Genomic DNA, 17,736 nt, shown 5'->3' on the forward strand with positions numbered 1-17,736 from the left:
GTAAATGACTTGGCTATTATTTGAGGAATAAAGTCTTATTGGTTAAAAAAACTAACAATACTCCCTCTGTTCCTAAATATAAGTATTTTTAACGATTCAATATGGATTACATATAGACCAAAATGAGTGAAAGTACACTCTAAAATATGTCTATATACATGCATATGTAGTCCGTATTAAAATTTCTAAAAGGACTTAAATTTAGAAACGGGGAAATACAAAATTGTGTATAAAATTGTATTGCGAGTTATTTTAGGACAGAGGGAGTATGTAGTAACAACAAACATCATCAAGTATTAATGGGTGCTCTTCCGGAAAATGAAAATTCGGTGCTAGCATGCGTGCATCCAGTAGCTTCTGGTCGGTACAAGACCAATCTCATTCCATTTCATTAAAGAAAAGCACTGACCGCCCACTGCGTGCCTTATCTCATCGCCACTCCTCTCCTTCTTTTATCCAGATCGCCAATTCCTCCGCTCATCCTAATCCAGCGCTAGTCCTCTTCTTCTTCTCCACCCAATCTAGCCAAGAGCTGCACGTGCGCGGGGCCGTGGTGGCTGGCCAGCGCAGCACCCCCTAATCGGCGATGAACCCAGAGGCCGCCAAGGCTGGCACCTTGGAGCTCCTCTGCCTCGTCCTGATCTGGCCGACCGTCCCAGTCGTCGGCCCCGTGCTCCGGATCAGGCCAGAAGCCTTGCCTACGACCTGATTCAGACTGCGTAGCCTTCGCCACCTGCGCCATGCCCCAGAGGTTCGGCCGATCCCGCGTCGTTCATTCTCGCTTCTTCCTTTGCTCGCGGCTCGCGTTGACTGCGAGAGGCCACATGCCTCGTCCAACCACATCCTCTCACTGCCTTGCTCCTCCACCACCACTCCTCTGCCTTCTTCCTCCCCTCCCTGCCAGCCAGGGCACTCTCCCTCTCCCACCTCCGTTCGCCGCAGGTGAGTGCGCGGCTACGGGTGTCTGGCCAGCAGCAACAGCTGCGGCAGTTCCGCGCCCGGAGAAGCCGCGCGCTGGGCGATGTGGAGGACGACGACCTGCCGCTTCCTCATTCGGGCGTCCTCCTCTGCGCCGTCGGTGAGCCCTCCCCTTCTTCCTCCATCTCTCTTCTCTCCCCCGTGCTTCTTCTCTAAGAGCTCTCTCTTTTTCTACAGAGAGACGACCATGGCCGCCCGATGCCCGAGCACCGCCGGCCAAGGATCCGCCGGCGTCCAGACCCCCTCACGCCATCCCCATCCCCATCCAGGCGCGATCGCTGGTTTATTTTTTTATTTATTTTTTGAAAGTCGATCGCTGGTTTATTAGTAGGTAGAGATTATGAGAAATCCGTACGTCATTATTCTGATCCTTCCACCGTACCTACTTACCCACCCAAATAACAACGGATTGAAGTTAAACCAAGTTTATGGAAAAAAATCAACATTCACAAAGATCCATTATGAAATATATTTTCATATTATGTCTATTTGGTATTGTAGTTGTTGATATTTTTTATATAACTTTGGTTAAACTTTATAAGCTTGACATAAGATATAAAACTAATGTGCAAAATAAAAAAACGGAGTGCTATTTTTTATTCAGCACTGGGTACTTGCCTTACAAGAAATTACTAGTTTCATAGTTGTACCGTCGAAAAAGTTTCACCTGCGAAGGCTCTTAGATCTCAGTGGATGTCATAACTCATTTTATAAAGTATGAACCTTAGGTAAACACTCGCCTGTCGACATGTTGTAAACCTTTGCTCCATGTGCCATGACTCAGACACGGTCGCCGTCCTACTCCTCATCCTCGTCGTGTGCATCCTCGATGTCTCGGCGAGCTCTCAAAGGCGCTTGCGTGCGCCCGCGCAAGCTAGGTATTTCCACATTCTCATCATTAGCAGCTATTGCAGCGTGCGCCGTCCTCGGCCTAGGCCTAGGCGTCGGGTCGTACGCTGCATGGCGGCGGGCGCACGCGGCCGGCGGGGGCCACCTCCCCGTCTCAGCATCGTTGTCCGCAGCTTCCTCCCCGAGGCTTTCACCGGCGGGCGACATGGGCCTCCCCCCCACCTCATGGGCCTCCACGTCAAGGCTCTCCTCATCACATCATTCGGAGGCGGGCATTCTCCACATCTCCATGACGCCATTGGATTCGGTCGGACGCCATGGGGTGGGCTTCAGTCGGCCACCAGAAGGCCAGGGACTCTGGCAACGGCGTCCGCACCGGGGAGCCCCATGATCCGAATCTTCGCTGCCTCCATGTCTCACTAAAAAATTCTTTGTACAAAACGGTGCAAGGCTTGGGGGCGGGGAGGGGGGGGGATGCCCCCCACCCCAACTTAGCCATAGTTTCCCAACTAGATCACCCCCACCCCAACTTAGCCATAGTTTCCCAACTAGATCAGGCTGGGGCGCATTGCTGCGCTCGTCATTTTTGACGGTAGAATGATAGGAACTCACACAAAATATATAGAATTTTGTTGATAGAATGATAGTGATTCACACAAATATATGGACAATTTTGTTGATAGAATAATAGGAATTCAACAAACATATGTGGATATGCAAGGTGAAACTTAAATTCCTCAAAACAAGCTGATTATGTCACTGACCTTGAACCGATCTGTACTTGAAATCTTGCTGGTATGTACAGATCAAGGCATTGGTAAGGTGGCCAAACCAATTATAATATCTCAACAACATCAAGTGAGAAATGCAGATTTATGATGTATGTGCACAGATAAAAAAAGCAAGAGAAACAAGGAGAATTCTATGACAGATGCAGCCTAAGAGTTTCTATGTCATTCAGAGGATGTATTTACAATCTTTCCTGCTCATGAATGGCGTAATTTTTTTAGTCGCTTGATTAATTGTTTTCTATGCATCTTGCTGGGCCATTTTGGGTCGAGTTAGATTCTCACCAAAGGACTCTCCATCATCACCTGCTAGATCTTTCTTGATGGCCCGTAGATCATATGTTGGTAGTTTCATTGCAAGCCAAATTACCTATGGTGACTATTTAGGAAAATACAAGTGAACACGCATGCACAAATAAACCAACGAGGAATTATAGCAGAAGGAATATATAACTTAAAGTTGGGAAAATGAAATAACGAGCTTGTAGTCGTTTGGAAAATATACAATGTATCCCAGCAACCATGAGATAACCGTTGAAGCACACAAGATGGCACAATAGCAGTTAAAAATCTGGAGACTGGATTTGAATTTAGAGGGACATGTGCAATAACATGCTTGACTTATGATGCCTCAGCTATTTGTTCACCAATAATTGCATAGGCACTATAGAGCAATGTAGCATCACATATATAGTTTAGCCATCAATGACATTTTAATTAAGGAGATCAAAAGCAGTACATGGTCGAGGTGATTGACGTCACTTGATTGAGGAGCACACTTGATTTCTTCGGCGTCTCCTTCTTCATAAGCAGACAACAGTTTCATTGCACATTGGTTCTGGTCACTACTCAGGAAGCCTCAAAACCTGCAATATACCAAAAGAGTACTAACAGTCTGCCACCAATGCACAACTTACTCTGACAAATCATTGTAGCAATCTGAGCTCGTTGACAATCTTGATATTTTCTTTTAATTCGAAATACACATATATACTTGGGTGTTGGAAGTCATGATACTGCTCACGAAAAGAAGCAACATGGAATAAATCCTCAAATTTCCACATGAATATTTTAGCGGTGATAAACTTCTAAGACCAGATGGCACACTATTATTCATTTAAAAGCTTCTAAGTTTTCAATGCATAATCTTTATGCATTTTATCGTAAGTACAAAATCTCTGAATAACTAAGTAAGCATGTTGTAGTTGAAATAGTACCTTCCGTCGGTGTTGATGACGCGACACTTATCAGTAGTTAAACCAAATCTTACATGGAATGCAGCAGCATCTGAAGATGAGAGGATAAAATGTAAGATGAGTAAACTATAAAGCACTTCCATGAGGAAAACATAGATATAAGAAAATTTCATTTACCCTTTATCAGATTCTGTCAAAAATAAGTTGTTGAACTATTGACTGTCAATCCTCACTTCTCCAACCAGCTGGATTCAAGCAGCATGAGTTTTCACATCACTGCACCGGATTTTTATTGTCAGTCACTCACTTCTCCAACCGGCATCAATATAATCTCGTGGATTGCTCACATCAAGAATCAGTCCGTCAATTTTAATTTATACTCCCTTCGTTCCGAATTACTTGTCGTGGGTATGGATGTATCTAGATGTATTTTAGTTCTAGATACATCCATTTCTATAACAAGTAATTTGAAACGGAGGAAGTAGAAGCAAAGATACACGTTAGGTGCGCGTGCAGCGAGTATCTAGATTGGAACCATAGAAAGAAAGAACCATGCGCCTTGTAAGTTTTAGTCCCTGAACTTCTCAAACCAGGTAAGTTTAGTCCCCAATACCGCTTTGCATGGTTTCTGTCTGACTTCGACACGGTTTTGTGTGGGACCCACCTGCCAGCTGAAATAAGAGGAGCACTAAAAAATTATTGTGGCTGTAGGGATCAAACCAGCGTTGCCACGCTCGCCCTAGGCTGAACTCACATGTATTACTACTGGCATGCCATGCCGGTGTGCATGCATGCGTGGTGAGCGTGTGTGGTGTGCCTGCGATGTACGTGCATGACGTCTGTGCGCGCGCCACGGCCCGCTGTCAGCGCGTTCGCTGTCAACTACAGCGGCTCTGTTCACCCCGTCGGTGCGACGCAGCTAGCAGCAATCGTCCGCCGTGTCACACAGCCTTCTGGGCACGGCAGGAGGGCCTCGTTCTTGGTCCAGCCAACACAACTACACAAGATCACCGGGGTGCACGAGATTTTTTACGGTGCATCATACTACCTATGGAACCGAATAGTATTGAATCATCTCACCCGTTGATTAGCGGGGTAGTTTTGTCTTTTTTTTTCTTAATTAGAAAAATCCCACGCGGTGTCGGTGACCATCCTCCTAAGGCCCAGCCGTTGCCATCGCCGGTCATCAACACGCATGCCCAACAATCGATCAGAGGAGCTAGCCTCCGTGCCATTAAGTGGGAGATTCAAGTCAGACAAATACCGTCCTAGTGCCTCAGGACACTGATCAATCAGCTTTTGTGCATGGTGATTTCCTTGGCAAAAATACCGTCCGGCAAGGATCCGCCGGAAAGTATTAGGACGGACCGGTCCCTGCAGTCCCGTGGGAGCAGGATAAACCCACAAGAAAACACACGGATTTCTCAACGGTGTAGAGTTTTGGTATTTACTTCGTAAGCCTTCCAATTTTACCCCTTAAACAAAATATACTACTGATTTTTCCTAATAGTATTAGTGGATCTAGTTCATTGAATGACTTGAAATGGATGGCTCATATAATTTTGATGTACCGTAAAAGGTCTCCAAATGTAACTTGTGGACGAGCAACGCGACCAGGTCTGCATGTCAGCGTTGTTCCTCTACCAATGGTGCAGCCCGAATCTTATCTGGTGTCTTTTGTTTATCTTCTATACTGTACGTCCTTATTTACTCAACTCTCTCAACTTTTGGTCAAAACCCAGGCGATATGTCATGTTTTGGTCAAAAACCGTGTTCATGTCAGACAAAAACCATCAAAAGCGGTATGAGGGACGAAAGTTATCCGGTTTAAGAAGTTGAGGGGCCATGATTTGCTGGTTTTAGAGTCGAGGGGCCGTTTCTATACTTTTGAGAGAATTGAGGGACGAAAAATATACTTTTCCCTTACTAATTTGATAAGGCAGATTCTAACTTAAATATCTAATGTCGCTACTTGTTTTAATGTTTCAATCAATGATTGAAAGATGAGAAAGAATACAACAAAATCAGATTCGTTTTTTCAAGCCCATTGCTTCTAGCTCACACTGTCACACATATCTGAGAATGCAAATCCATTGATTGAAATTAATGTAGCTTTTTTGTATTACAAGTCGTACTTGTTCGGCTCCCTCATGTCTAAATCCTGGCTCTGCCCCTGCTTACTTGCTTCTTCCAGATCAATATCACTACATGTTCTGCATTATTTCCTAAAATGATGATCTCATTATGAATTATTCTCGCAGAACCTCTCCACAAAATCCTTGTTAACAATTGGTCCTCGTGGACGCTTACTCTCGAAGGACCCGTGTCTACCGCTGTGCCAATTAAGACGTGGTACTGTGGTAGATTCTTTCAGAACGTGCCATTATTTACGCAAAAAGGAGCCTCATCCACAGTGAAAAACAACTTTCTAGTAAAAAAAAAGATTCCAAAGCTAAACCTAGCGGCCTTGCAATGATAAGTAATCCAGTCTAAGAATAATCATTGTGATAATAAAAATATACTAGACAAAATTACGAGGAAGAGGTGGATATTATCCATCGACAATTTCAAAGTCTTTATCAGAATGGAACATAAAGAAATAAAAAAAACAAGCATTTGCAATACAACGTTATTCTTCTACAACAACAAGAAGAGGCGATACATAAGTATCCGTCGGACACCGCACCGATCTCGCTCCTGTGCAGCTCCATGGGCCGCACCGGGGTGCCTAAGATCCGGCCTCCTAGGCCCCCTCCTCATCTCCCCTCATAGTTGCCAAGGTGCGTCGCCGAGCAAAGCCTTGATGGTGTCGATGGTGGTGGAGCCATTTTGTGGCGGCGGATCTGGTGGTTCAGGAACTTGGTAGCGAGATGCGGTCTTGGCGCTACGAGCAGGCGCCCATGGCCCGAAATCTTCATAGAAATCGGTGCCCTGTCAGAATCGTCCTTGCCATCCTGCGCGTGGTTATCCAAAACCTTTGCCGCCGTGATCGGGTTCAACTGAATTTAACCAGACATGTATTGCAAAATGGGGGGAAAATGAATGTCCCACCGATGAGTGAGTTTCACGACATGGAGGTAGCCATTATGACGACTCTGAGTTTGCGCGTCGACTCGGCAGCCTTCCTTTATGTCGATATACGGAGCACGCATCATATGTATTACGACGATTATCGATAGGAGGAACAGAACACCAGTACACACAAGCAAAGGATGCAGCGAGCAGCTCTCCCATCTCCCGAGCTGAATCAGTTGGTGGTTGCCATGCCTTCCTATTCATGGACGATAATCGTGAAGTCCCTCCGTAAAGAAATATAAGAGCGTTTTAGATCCGGGAGTATCCGCCAGACAATGAACTGACTGGTATAAAATCTGTCCTCGTTCTGATCTGATCACCCTCCCGCACCTACTACCTCCAGCACCCGCTTTGTAACAAGCCATGGCGTCCTTTTCTTGGCCTGGCCGTCGTGGACACATCCATCCAGCACTGCTAATGTATCCGACCGATCACTCTCCCGCACCAACCTATGTACTGTAGCGCGTGATCGACGCCGGGACGCCGATGCCTCGGGCGATCCGGATATACGTCGTCGTCGGTGATGGATCGATCGGCCCCTCCGCGAGTAATTCAGAGGCAGGCTGCAGGGTGATTCCGTGGGGACGACGACACACGCAAGACGCCCTTTCTGGTTTCTGCCTCCTCCTCCTGCACGTACGGACGTACCTAGGGAGGTTTACCGGCGGAGGACAAGGGCGGGCATCTATTCAGCCCGCGCCCCCTCGGTCCCCCTCGCACACCCATTTGGCCGGTCCATGATCAGCGGCGGGGCACCCCCTATTTTCTTTTTCTTTTTGTTTTCTCTTCTGTTTTTGTTTTTCTTATTCAATTAATTTGGGATTTCAAAAAAATAGAGTTTTGAAAAATTTTGTGGATCCAAAAAATTACCCTGATTTCGATAATGTTCATGATTTCAGAAAATGTTTGTAATTTCAAAAAATGCTAGTTAATTTGGATATTGATGAACCTTTTTTGAATATGATGAACTTTTTTTAGTTAGAGGAACAATTTTTTTGAGAAAACATAGATGAATTTTTTCAAAAATTTGATGGACATAATTTGAATTTGATGAACATTTTTTAAGATCGATGAAGTAATCTCGAGTTTTATGAACTTTTTTTAATGATTAACAAATTTCGAATTTTGATGAACATTTTTTAAATTCCGATGAACAATTTTTTGTGTATTTGAAAATAAAATTCGTAAAAAAGGTTAAAAAAAGTAAAGAAGAAGAAAGAGAAAGATAAAGGAAAAGGAAAAGGAAAAGAAAAAAGAAAATAAAGAATGAAAAAATGAAAAGAAAAAAAACAGGAAATGGGCCGGCCCATATGACACCCGCACTGCGAGAGGGGGGTACGCGCTACCTCGAGCGCGAGCGCCCTACGCGCCGTCTAGGATTCCCCAGGCAAGGAGGCACGGTGTCGGCGGCTGACCATCGTGGATCCACCGTTCTGGCCCAACTTGGTGTGCCGCGGTGGTGGGTTGCACGATGATCTGATCTGGGCCGTAGCGAACCAGCGCCCGCCATAGGGTGATGGCGTGGTTCCGTCTCAACCCGCGTGCCTTGAGATGCATTGTTTGGCTGTGGTGAGATGGTCGACGAAAGTCATGCTTAGAATTTTTATTTTGGGTCGACGATGGTGACGTATTTGGGCCTTAGGAGTCGTCGATGCCGTTCTCACCTTCATCGTTGCCCTTGTCTCAAAAAAAAAACATCATCGTTGCCCTGTTTTGGGTGGTCGAGGTATCGGCACGGAGCGTGGCGACAATCCTTCGTTGCAACTAGCGTCACAAAGATGGTCCGTGACAATTTGCCGGTGATAATCACCACCATGGCGAGACAATGACAACTCGTGGTGTACTGCTTGAGGTGCCCATATTTGACACCAGCCATGAAAAGCATGGGATTGTCGGGTCATCTCCAAGTTGGAATTTTGGTGTTATCATCTTCTTCACCATGCGATCAATGGCTCCATTCATCTTCGGGTGACTAACAATTTGTTTGGTGTGTGCATGGTTTTTACTTCGCGCGGATATTATGTTGGAACCATATACGCTTACATCATTTTCAATAGCTGCAAATGCTCGACTGGGATTAATATTTTTTTATTGTTTTTTCTTATTCCCTCCACCTAGGCACAACAGTGATCTTATATGTCTGCGATTTGTCAGCATGATCCTTCGTGTGTGCATTGGTGTTGGGCGTGTGCATCCTTTTCTATAGAGATATTCCATCATGTTTGCATCCTCTTAATGCTTCGTTATGAGTTAATAAAAACACAACCTTTTATCAGGAAGTGAAATAAAACACAAGGAGTTTTCAGAAAGATTCTTAGGGCATCTTCAAAGTGGACCCTCAAGTCGTCCATATATGTCCTTTGCGAGAGTCCGGACACTTTTTACCATCCAATGCTATCCCTCAAACGTCCACGGACTGGACCGGACGTCCATATTCTGTCAAATTAGAAGCAAGCTTAGAGGCTTTGGAGGAGTCCGGACATCTGCCTGGCCAACCAAAAGTCACCACGTCGGACATCCAGACCCCCCCCCCCTACCCCTCTCTTCTACCGCGACATGCACATGCATATATGGACATTTAAGCGACACGGTTGGATGGCTGGCTCCCGCATCAGTGTCGGTCTGAGCCAGTTCATGGATAAATACAGTGTCCGTTTTAGAGGTCAGCTTGGTGATGCCCTTATGTACAAATCAATCAACACAAATGGGTAAAATTTCTAAAGGTGCTGAAGTAATCTTTAAAATTTCTTATAGAAGTCCTTGGAATGAAAGATCCCCTCAACAGTTATTATACAAGTAAGGAATCAAAATTAGTTTTGAAAATCCGTCCTCTCCTAAATCTAAATCCTATCCGCATAGAAGGCCAAGTTGATACGGAAATGCAACCGGGTGATTGGCGGACAAAGCTAGCGTGGACGAAGCAACTGGAGATTCTCCTTCCTTGCAAGAATCCACCACCCAAGTTCAAAAAGAAAAAAAGGAAGAAAAAGAATCCACCCCCTACGCACAGAGATTCCTACGATCAAGATACTCTTCCCTTGGACTTCAGAACGGATCAAACTCGCCGATGAGTGCTGCCACAAGTTGCCCCTCTTTATTCCTGACATTAGAAAAACAATTAGCACTTTTTTAATTCTGCTCACTAATTAGTCATTCTTGCTCGGACGATACCAATGATGATGACGTGTTCGATCATGTACCGCTTCGCAGCCGTACCCTCCGTGAAGTTATTATTTCGACATGTGCCCTTGAATTTGTACACTTCATAATAACTATACGTGACATGCACCGGTCTCCACTGTTCGGTCAATGAAATAGTAGTGCCGGTAGGTAGGACATTACGTGATACGAAATGAAATTTCATGCTGTCACAATAAATTATGGTTTCTCTGTTCAAAGATTGTAGGAAGTGATTTGCCCACTTGTGTGCATTCAGAAGCGAGAAGAGTAGTATGCTCCACCTTATCTTGCCATGAATCTAATGATAGCGCAGCTGTTCAAGTGTACTATGAAGCTCACATATCAAGGAGCCAATGGATGCTACAGTATGATGCATTTTATTTTATGTTGATATAATAATATATATTTTTTTCCTTTGCAAACTGCTCCTGTGTATATCTCATTTGGTTTCCAACTAATAGTATATATTTATATGTTATGAATGAGATGGTGACATCCAAGCACTTTGTTTCCTCAACGCCTACCTACCTAATTGCTTGGCCACCAAAGAATAAATAAGTCACTTTTCGTAATGAAATTTGAGAAAGGTATCACCATTGATTGCTCTATACGTCCATTGGATGCCTTGCCTTTTCTCTCGGCAAATCTCACTCAAGGCCGTACTCCTATTGTGAATATATTGATTAAAAATAATAAATCTTTGGCTCTCTCTCTCTCTCTCTCTCTCTCTCTGTTGTATCCATTAATTCCATATATATCTTGCTACATGATCTCAAGGCCGGCCCTGTGTTTCGGGAGGCCCTAGGCGAATTCGATGCCATGTGCCCCTATGTCCTAAGATCATATATATGTATGCGCGTGCGTGATACATAAACTTAAACATAATAATTGTTGGACAATGCCATATTACGATAGAAATACTAAAAAGATAGAAAATTGAAAGTAACATGATATGATTACCTCAAATAAGAACCAAATTCAACTGACTCCATCGACAACAATAATACTTAAGTACCCTTCAGTTGTTGAATCTTCAGATCCCTTTCTATCTTTTTTCTCCTTGTTTGAGCAACTGACAAATGCTTCTTAGGCAACATGGCGGGCTAATGTCCTAATATTATGAAGAAAAAATTATTCAAGGAATTAGAAATTTATACATCGGATGATTTGAATGATTGGAACCCTAGACATGTGCATAGAATGACAAAAAAGGATGGTTGAATACATACTATGAAAGATTGAATTCGAAAATTATACATTAAAATTTGGAACTTCGTGTACACTGAAATTAGAGGATGGATCATGGATGAATAGTTGAATACGTTCTAAAAAATAAAAGAAATTACTGAAATTGGGGTTTGCAGGGATGGATCAGGAACATGGTACAGAGAGTTATGCATGGATACGTATACGTACTGCTGTGGGCTGCGCTCACTGCTCACATACATACGTATATGTACTGCTGCGGGCTACGGCTGCTGGATTGCCGCACGGCGGGCGACGCGCACAGCGGTGACCGAGGCGACCACAACAACGAGTGGACGAACAGACGAGCGAGGCGTCCGCGAGATCTTCGATTGATTTGTTTCACAATCGAAACGAGCGGCCCTGTCGTGCGGCGTGCGTGACGCTTCGCTAATCGCTACATGCTATCTGATGGGCCTACCTCATCTCGTTTTTTTTCTCTCATAAATTTTTTGCTCACCTATTTTTGTTTGGCTATATTATATATGTGCACTACATCATGGGCCCCTCCCTGGGCTGGGCCTGTTGGGCACGTAGCAGAAATTCAAAATTTTCCTACGTGTCACCAAGATCCATGTATGGAGACATCTAGCAACGAGGGAGGAGTGGATCTACATACCCTTGTAGATCGCGCGCGGAAGCGTTCAAGAGAACGGGGTTGATGGAGTCGTACTCGTCGTGATCCAAATCACCGATGATCCTAGCGCCCAACGGACGGCACCTTCGCGTTCAACACACGTACGGAGCAGCGACATCTCCTCCTTCTTGATCCAGCAAGGGGGGAGGAGAGGTTGATGGAGATCCAACAGCACGACGGCGTGGTGGTGGAAGTAGCGGGATTCCAACAGGGCTTCGCCAAGCGCTGCGGGAGGAGGGAGATGTGTCATGGGAGAGAGAGGGAGGCGCCAGGGCTTAGGTGTTGCTGCCCTCCCTTCCCCTCACTATATATAGGGCCAATGGAGAGGGGGGGCGCAGCCTTGGCCCTTCCTCCAAGGAAGGGTGCGGCCAGGGAGGAGTCCATCCTCCCCAAGGCACCTCGGAGGTGCCTTCCCCCTTTAGGACTCTTCCTTTCCCTTATCTCTTGGCGCATGGGCCTCTTGGGGCTGGTGCCCTTGGCCCATACAGGCCAAGGCGCACCCCCTACAGGCCATGTGGCCCCCCGGGGCAGGTGGCCCCACCCGATGGACCCCCGGGACCCTTCCGGTGGTCCCGATACAATACCGGTGACCCCGAAACTTGTCCCGATAGCCGAAATAGCACTTTCTATATATAATTCTTTACCTCCGGACCATTTCGGAACTCCTCGTGACGTCCGGGATCTCATCCGGGACTCCGAACAACTTTCGGGTTACCGCATACTAATATCTCTATAACCCTAGCGTCACCGAACCTTAAGTGTGTAGACCCTACGGGTTCGGGAGACATGCAGACATGACCGAGATGACTCTCCGGTCAATAACCAACAGCGGGATCTGGATACCCATGTTGGCTCCCACATGCTCCTCGATGATCTCATCGGATGAACCACGATGTCGAGGATTCAATCAATCCCGCATACAATTCCCTTTGTCTATCGGTACGATACTTGCCCGAGATTCGATCGTCAGTATCCCGATACCTTGTTCAATCTCGTTACCGGCAAGTCCCTTTACTCGTTCCATAACACATCATCCCGTGATCAACTCCTTGATCACATTGTGCACATTATGATGATGTCCTACCGAGTGGGCCCAGAGATACCTCTCCGTCACACGGAGTGACAAATCCCAGTCTCGATTCGTGCCAACCCAACAGACACTTTCGGAGATACCCGTAGTGCACCTTTATAGTCACCCAGTTACGTTGTGACGTTTGGCACACCCAAAGTATTCCTACGGTATCCGGGAGTTGCACAATCTCATGGTCTAAGGAAATGATACTTGACATTAGAAAAGCTTTAGCGAACGAACTACACGATCTTTGTGCTAGGCTTAGGATTGGGTCTTGTCCATCACATCATTCTCCTAATGATGTGATCCCGTTATCAACGACATCCAATGTCCATGGTCAGGAAACCGTAACCATCTATTGATTAACGAGCTAGTCAACTAGAGGCTTACTAGGGACATGGTGTTGTCTATGTATCCACACATGTATCTGAGTTTCCTATCAATACAATTCTAGCATGGACAATAAACTATTATCATGAACAAGCAAATATAATAATAACCAATTTATTATTGCCTCTAGGGCATATTTCCAACAGTCTCCCACTTGCACTAGAGTCAATAATCCAGTTCACATCGTCATGTGATTAACACTCACAGGTCACATCGCCATGTGACCAACATCCAAAGAGTTTACTAGTGTCACTAAACTAGTTCACATCATCATGTGATTAAGACTCAATGAGTTCTGGGTTTGATCATGTTTTTGCTTGTGAGAGAGGTTTTAGTCAACGGGTCTGCAACATTCAGATTCATATGTACTTTGCAAATCTCTAGGTCATATTATAAATGTTGCTTCCACGCTCCACTTGGAGCTATTCCAAATGGTTGCTCCACTATACGTATCCGGTTTGCTACTCAGAGTCATTCGGATAGGTGTTAAAGCTTGCATCGACGTAACCCTTTACGCCGAACTCTTTATCACCTCCATATCGAGAAACATGTCCTTATTACTCCAAGGACAATTTTTGACCACTATCTAGTGATCCACTCCTGGATCACCTTTATACCCTCTTGCCAGACATGTGGCAAGGCACACATCAGGTGCGGTACTCAGCATGGCATACCGTATAGAGCCTATGACAAAAGCATAGGGGACGACATTCGTCCTTTCTCTTTCTTCTGCAGTGGTCGAGCTTTAAGTCTTAACTTCATACCTTACAACTCAGGCAAGAACTCCTTCTTTGACTGATCCATCTTGAACACCTTCGAGATCATGTCAAGGTATGTGCTCATTTGAAAGTACCATTAAGCGTTTTGATCTATCCTTATAGATCTTGATGCTCAACGTTCAAGTAGCTTAATCCAGGCTTTCCATTGAAAAACACTTTTCAAATAACTCTGCATGCTTTCTAGAAATTCTACGTCATTTCTGATCAACAATATGTCAATAACATATATTCATCAGAAATTCTATAGTGCTCCCACTCACTTCTTTGGAAATACAAATTTCTCATAAACTTTGTATACACCCAAAATCTTTGATCATCTCATCAAAGCATACATTCCAACTCCGAGATGCTTACTCCAGTCCTTAGAAGGATTGCTGGAGCTTTGCATACTTATTAGCATCTTTCAGGATTGACAAAAACCTTCCGGTTGTATCACATACAACCTTTCCTCAAGAAAATCGTCGAGGAAACAATGTTTTGACATCCTATTTGCAAGATTTCATAAATAATGCAGTAATCGCTAATATAATTCCAACAGACTCTTAGCATCGCTACGAGTGAGAAAGTCTCATCATAGTCAACTCCTTAAACTTGTCAGAAAAAATCTTAACGACAAGTCGAGCTTTCTTAATGGTGATACTTACCATCATTGTCCGTCTTCCTTTTAAAATCCATCTGTACTCAATAGCCTTACGACCATCGAGCCGTTCTGCCAAAGTCTACACTTTGTTTTCATACATGGATCCTCTCTCGGATTTTATGGCCTCGAGCCATTTATCGGAATCCGGGCCCACCATCGCTTCTCCATGGCTCGTAGGTTCATTGTTGTCTAGCAACATGACTTCCAAGACAGGGTCACGTACTACTCTGAAGTAGTACGCATCCTTGTCATCCCACGAGGTTTGGTAGTGACTTGATCTGAAGTTTCATGATCACTATCATAAGCTTCCACTTCAATTGGTGTAGGTGCCACGGGAACAACTTCCTGTGCCCTGCCACACACTAGTTGAAGAGACGGTTCAATAACCTCATCAAGTCTCCACCATCCTCCCACTCAATTCTTTCGAGAGAAATTTTCCTCGAGAAAGGACCCGATTCTAGAAACAATCCTTATTGCTTTCGGATCTGAGACAGGAGGTATACCCAACTGTTTTGGGTGTCCTATGAAGATGCATTTATCCGCTTAGGGTTCGAGCTTATCAGCCTGAAACTTTTCCACATAAGCGTCGCAGCCCCAAACTTTTAAGAAATGACAGCTTAGGTTTCTCTAAACCATAGTTCATATGGTGTCATCTCATCGGAATTACGTGGTGCCCTATTTAAAGTGAATGTGGTTGTCTCTAATGCCTAACCCATAAACTATCGTGGTAATTCGATAAGAGACATCATGGTATGCATCATATCCAATAGGGTGCAGTTATGATGTTCGGACACACCATCACACTATGGTGTTCCAGGCTGTATTAGTTGTGAAACAATTTCCACAATGTCTTAATTCTGTTCCAAACTCATAATTCAGATATTCATCTCTATGATCATATCATAGACATTTTATCCTCTTGTCACGACGATCTTTCAACTTCACCCTGAAATTACTTGAACCTTTCAATAATCCAGACTCGTGATTCATCAAGTAAATATACTCAATATCTAGTCAAATCATCTGTGAAGTAAGAACATAACGATATCCACTACACGCCTCAGCACTCATTGGACTGCACACATCAAAATGTATTACTTCCAACAAGTTGCTTTCTAGTTCCATTTCACTGAAAACGAGGCTTTCAGTCATCTTGCCCATGTGGTATGATTTGCATGTCTCAAGTGATTCAAAATTGAGTGAGTCCAAACGGTCCATTTGCATGCATATACACTAATAGACATGGTTCGCATGCCTCAAACTTTTCAAAAACGAGTGAGTCCAAAGATCCATCAACATGGAGCCTCTTCATGCGTTTTATACCGATATGACTTAAGTGGCAGTGCCACAAGTAGGTGGTACTATCATTACTATCTTATATCTTTTGGCATGAACATGTGTATCACTATGATCGAGATTCAATGAACCATTCATTTTAGGTGCAAGACCATTGAAGGTATTATTCAAATAAACAGAGTAACCATTATTCTCCTTAAATGAATAACCGTATTGCGATAGACATAATCCAATCATGTCTATGCTCAACACAAACACCAATCTCGATGGTAGAGGGAGCGTGCGATGCTTGATCATATCAACATTGGAAACACTTCCAACACATATCGTCAGCTCACCTTTAGCTAGTCTCCGTTTATTCCTTAGCTTTTATTTTGAGTTACTAACACTTAGCAACCGAACCGGTATCTAATAACCTGGTGCTACTAGGAGTACTAGTAAAGTACACATCAACACAATGTATATCCAATATACTTCTATCGACCTTGCCAGCCTTCTCATCTACCAAGTACCTAGGGTAATTCTGCTCCAGTGGCTGTTCCCCTTATTACAGAAGCACTTAGTCTCGGGTTTGGGTTCAACCTTGGGTTTCTTCACTAGAGCAGCAGCTGATTTGCCGTTTCATGAAGCATCCCTTTTGCCCTTGCCCTCCTTGAAACTAGTGGTTTCACAAACCATCAACAATTGATGCTCCTTCTTGATTTCTACTTTTGTGGTGTCAAACATCGCGAATATCTCAAGGATCATCATATATGTCCCCGATACATTATAGTTTATCACGAAGCTCTAGCAACTTGGTGGTAATGACTTCGGAGAAACATCACTATCTCATTTGGAAGATCAACTCCCACTTGATTCAAATGATTGTTGTACTCAGACAATCTGAGCACAAGCTCAACAATTGAGCTTTTCTCCTTAGTTTGCAGGCTAAGAAAATCGTCGGAGGTCTCATACCTCTTGACGTGGGCACGAGTCTGAAATCCCAATTTCAGCCCTCGAAACATCTCATATGTTTCGCGATGTTTCAAAACGTCTTCGGTGCCTCAACTCTAAACCGTTTAACTGAACTATCACGTAGTTATCAAAATGTGTATGTCAGATGTTCGCAACATCCACAGACGACGTTAAGGTTCAGCACACTGAGCGGTGCATTAAGGACATAAGCCTTCTATGAAGCAATGAGGACAATCCTCAGTTTACGGACCTAGTCCGCATAATTGCTACTATCAACTTTCAACTAAATTTTCTCTAGGAACATAACTAAACAGTAGAACTGAAGCGCGAGCTACGACATAATTTGCGAAGACCTTTTGACTATGTTCAGGATAATTAAGTTCATCTTATCAACTCCCACTCAGATAGACATCCCTCTAGTCATCTAAGTGATTACATGATCCGAGTCAACTAGGCCGTCTCCGATCATCACGTGAGACGGACTAGTCAACATCGGTGAACATCTTCATGTTGATCGTATCTTCTATACGACTCATGCTCGACCTTTCGGTCTCTTGTGTTCCGAGGCCATGTCTGTACATGCTAGGCTCGTCAAGTTAACCTAAGTGCTTCGCATGTGTTCCGAGGCCATGTCTGTACATGCTAGGCTCGTCAACA

The 17,736-nt window shown here is 44.3% G+C and overlaps 1 long non-coding RNA gene across 1 annotated transcript; it reads left to right on the forward strand.

Moving 5' to 3' along the window:
• Window positions 1-348: 348 nt before the first annotated feature.
• Window positions 349-1,466, forward strand: LOC123151197 (uncharacterized). Its single transcript, XR_006475540.1, has 2 exons — window positions 349-1,078; window positions 1,156-1,466. It is a non-coding gene; the product is annotated as an uncharacterized lncRNA (long non-coding RNA).
• Window positions 1,467-17,736: the final 16,270 nt, after the last annotated feature.

Source organism: Triticum aestivum, chromosome 7A (genome assembly GCF_018294505.1).
Source record: "Triticum aestivum cultivar Chinese Spring chromosome 7A, IWGSC CS RefSeq v2.1, whole genome shotgun sequence".
In the NCBI taxonomy this organism is placed as follows: Eukaryota; Viridiplantae; Streptophyta; class Magnoliopsida; order Poales; family Poaceae; genus Triticum; species Triticum aestivum.